We start from the raw sequence: 4,006 nt of genomic DNA, 5'->3' as shown, positions 1-4,006 counted from the left end.
CATTGTTATTTACCACTGCATGAAAAGTGAGATTTTCGTCCCCGTAAACTCCCGCAGATCTCCCTGATTTTCGTCAGTTTCCGACAATTTGGGGCACGACAAACGCGGACGAGCGAGGATTGCAAATTGTCGGAAACTGACGAAAATCAGGGAGATCTGCGGGAGTTTACGGGGACGAAAATCTCACTTTTCATGCAGTGGTAAATAACAATGTTACTGTATTTAGCCTTATCCTTAACCAGCAGTTTCAGATAGGATTTGATGTCGCCCGTTCTGGCCCCCGGCAAACATTTGATTATGGTCCCTGGGGTCTCTGCCACGTTTCTGACTATGGAGCTGCCAATCACCAGAGTGGGCTTCTCCGTGGGTGTGTCACTGAGTGGGGAAAACTGGTTAGAAACATGAACGAGTTGGTGGTGATCAGTGCCTTTAGCTAAATGAGTCACTGGACTTATTTGCTCATTTGGAATGATGCCCTCAAAGGAAACAGAAAAGTGATCAGATAGCGCAACATCGGTAACATTGACTTTAGAAATCTTCAGACCTTTAGTGATGATCAGGTTTAAAATATGTCCCTGTTTGTGTGTTGGTTGTTTAACATGTTGAGTTAAACCAAAGTTTCTAAGTGGGTCACATAGTTCTTTTGCACTTTTGTCTTAAGGGTTGTCGACGTGAAAGTTAAAGTCTCCCACAATAATTAAAGTGTCATAATCAATGCATATCAGAGACAAGAGGTCACTAAAATAATTAAAAATGTTGGGATCCTGAGGTTTGCCCACCAGAGGGCGCCGAGGATCCCTTTCTGAGGGCTTCTGCTGTCTGTTGGGATCCAGAGGCTTGCCCACCAGAGGGCGCCAAGGATCCCTTCCCGAGAGCTTGTGCTCACCTGCTACCACCTGTCACTCATCTGCTCATCAGGGGATCTGTATTTAAGGAGGCAGAGGACGTCTCTCCAGTGCCAGAGTGTTTGCCAGTCATGGTTAGCAAGCCTGAGCCCACCTGCCTGTCTGAATCTCTGACTCCCTGAAAACCTGAACCTGATCTGTTTTCTCCTTTCTGCTTCCTAGATTGAACCTGCCTGAATTCAGAAACCCTGAAGAGTTTCTCTGTTGGTAATCTGCCTGTCTGATCTCTGAAGAACCCTGGAGAATTATTCCTGTCAAAGACCTGCCTGCCCGCTCTCTGAAGAATCTGGAAGGGAAACTCAAATCTGTGATCTGCAAACACTCAAACCAAGCTCTGCCTCTGCCAAGCCCTCAGCCTGCCGACAGCCTCCGAACCCTCCTGGTTCCCCCCCTCTGCCACTCAGCTCAAACTCCTGAACAGGTACAGACCTGCAAACTCTCATCCTACAAATTACCTGGACATCCACTAACTCCTCTGTCCCCCTCTGCAGTGAACCCACTCGTGACCAGTCCTGGATCAGATAAACCCCTGGATCTGTTTATTCTTTGCTCTGTGTTATTAAAATAAACCTTAGAACTTTTCTCCTCCTTCAGTGTGTTCTGCATGTGAGTTAGAAACCTTAAGCCAATCATGACAAAAAAGTTTGATGTGGACTTAGGAGGCCTGTAAACATTTAGAAACACAGTTCGTATCGGGCTCTTTCCCTGGAGAGCTAAATATTCAAAAGAGTCAAATTTTCCCCAAAACACCTTTTTACACTTCAGTGAATCATTAAACAATGTTGCCACTCCTCCACCTTTCCTTTGCTGTCTGCTCTTGCAAAGAAAATTGTAGTTTGGAGGAGACGACTCCAACAGAATATGTGCTTCATTAAGTCCATGTAACCATGTTTCTGTTAAAAACATTATTGTCAATAATAAAGTTATTAATTAAAAGGGATTTTCCTGACAGAGATCTAATGTTTAATAAAGCCAGTTTATATGATTTAGTGGTTGATGTTGTCTCTGTAGCAGGCTGCATCTGACAGTTTATGACTCTTAAGTGTCTGTTCCTGTTTGTTCCCATTTTGTTTTTTTTATTTCTGCCATGTATCATCACAGATATTCCATAATCTCCGGTAGAAGGCCCAAGCTGATGGTGGAAACTGTTACGTCTGATAAGCTTGTTGCCAGGGCCCGGTGTGTATCACGAAGAAGTTATCTGAAGGTCCTGACGTTCCATGATATGTAGAGGAGGATCTGGGGCTCTGCGGCTTTTTGAATATGCTATTTTTTTTTCACATAGCTGCAGTTTTCAGAATGGCTATGTGGAGAGGATGTCACCTGTAGGCCGATCTTAAAACCTTTGTTCAAAATTCCAGAAAAGGAACATTTGGGCTTTGTGGAGAAGAGGGGGAGGTGGGTGCAGTCTAGACTGGTGTCTGTGGGGATGGAGGTTTTTGGTTCTCTTTGGAATTTAAAGGGGAGTCCCCTTTTTGTCCTGCTGAGATCTGGGATGAATTCTCCAGTAGTTCTGACGTAGGCTCTTTCTGTGTCATCTTTCTGGCCATCTTTATCTTGGCTTGGTCGGGCTGTACTGGGCTTATCATTTGTTTAGGCACTGGTTGAGCTTTGTTTTGGAACAAAGCTGATGATACATGGTTCACAGAATAGAAAATGTTTGATATCAGCTGCTTTGCACCTTACCTATTTAGAGAGAAACCATCTCTATTGAACAGGTGACTCCTCTCCCAAAAGATGTTAAAGTTGTCTATGAACGTTACAGCTGTTTGTTTGCATGTTGCATTCAGCCATTTGTTTAACATCAGAACTTCCTTGACACCTTGACATTAAGACCATCAACTAAATTGAGCAGAGGAATGTTGCTGGGCTGGTGGTCCCCCTTCGTAATTACAGGCAGCGTTGTTTCATTTCCATACGTGGCGTTTACATCATAGTTTACTTCAAGTTGGTGGATTTTCACCTCCATGACAGCTATTTTCTGTAGAAGCTTGTCAAAGTCCTTCGTGCTGAAGGTAGGCAACCTTTGAATCGGGTGGTTCTTCTCCATACTCCAAGTCTTTCCATAAGAGCATTTTTCATGATAACTGCTCCTCTAGGCTGTTGTCGAGAGGCATCTTGTGTGGAATAGCTGAAAACTAAAATAGTCCACGCGGGGAAAAAAAAAATCGAAATAAGAAATAAATCAAAGAAAATAAATCAAATTAAAACCGCGAGCGGTATTGACGGCCCTCGCAGCTCAGCGTCGCTCGGCCTATTGCAACCGCCTGAGCCAAGCGACCGCTGCCCCCTTGCTCCATCCCAGCCAGCGGAAAAAGCGCCACGCCTCACCTCTGGACCAGCAGGAGACAACCACAGCTTTGGTAAGGAAAGGGTTAAACTAGGGATAAAAGATAATATCTGGGATGAATCTCATCTGTCAGACAGACCCCCAAAAGTATATATTCAAAAGAGGGCAGAAACAGCAACCCCAAAATCCATGGTTAATGGTATTACACCCTACTCAAAACCAAAAAATCATTTAAAATTCATAGTTTGCAATAAAATCCCGAAATAAATCACAAACGTCAAGGAACACATCTTGCATATCCTAGAATTTTTTTTAGATGATTTACTAAATTATTCAAAGAAAGAAAAATCTTTATAGTTGAATGTCATATACTGAGGCAGTTGAATACACCATAAGATGCTCAAACATGCATAGATTCGCACCAAACTTTGCAATCTTTGATAAAATCAAAGTATAAATAACTGTTCCAAATTTGGCTAGGATTGCTATAAAACTTTTTGAAAAACAAGAATTTCCTGTTAACACAAACTTTTAAAAAATCAGAGTAACGGACTTTTAAGAAGAGCTATGCTGTGTTTACCATCAAACAAATAGCGATTAATATATATTCCAAAAGTCCTAGCTCTTTTGGGTAAACAACTGATTTTTTAGAAATATTTTAACATAGTGATTCTATTTTCATCAGGGTGCCGTTTGATTCAAAATGGCCGACTTCATGAGAGGTTTAGACCATGGCTCCAATGAAACTTTTTGTAGGTGGAGAGCTCATACAGATGTGTGCCAAGTTTCATTATCCTAGGAATGAGCATGG

This window comes from Cyprinodon variegatus, unplaced genomic scaffold (genome assembly GCF_000732505.1).
Source record: "Cyprinodon variegatus isolate N-32 unplaced genomic scaffold, C_variegatus-1.0 Scaffold719, whole genome shotgun sequence".
Classification (NCBI taxonomy): domain Eukaryota; kingdom Metazoa; phylum Chordata; class Actinopteri; order Cyprinodontiformes; family Cyprinodontidae; genus Cyprinodon; species Cyprinodon variegatus.
The sequence above is the reverse complement of the archived record's forward strand: the minus strand, read 5'-3'. Positions refer to the sequence as shown.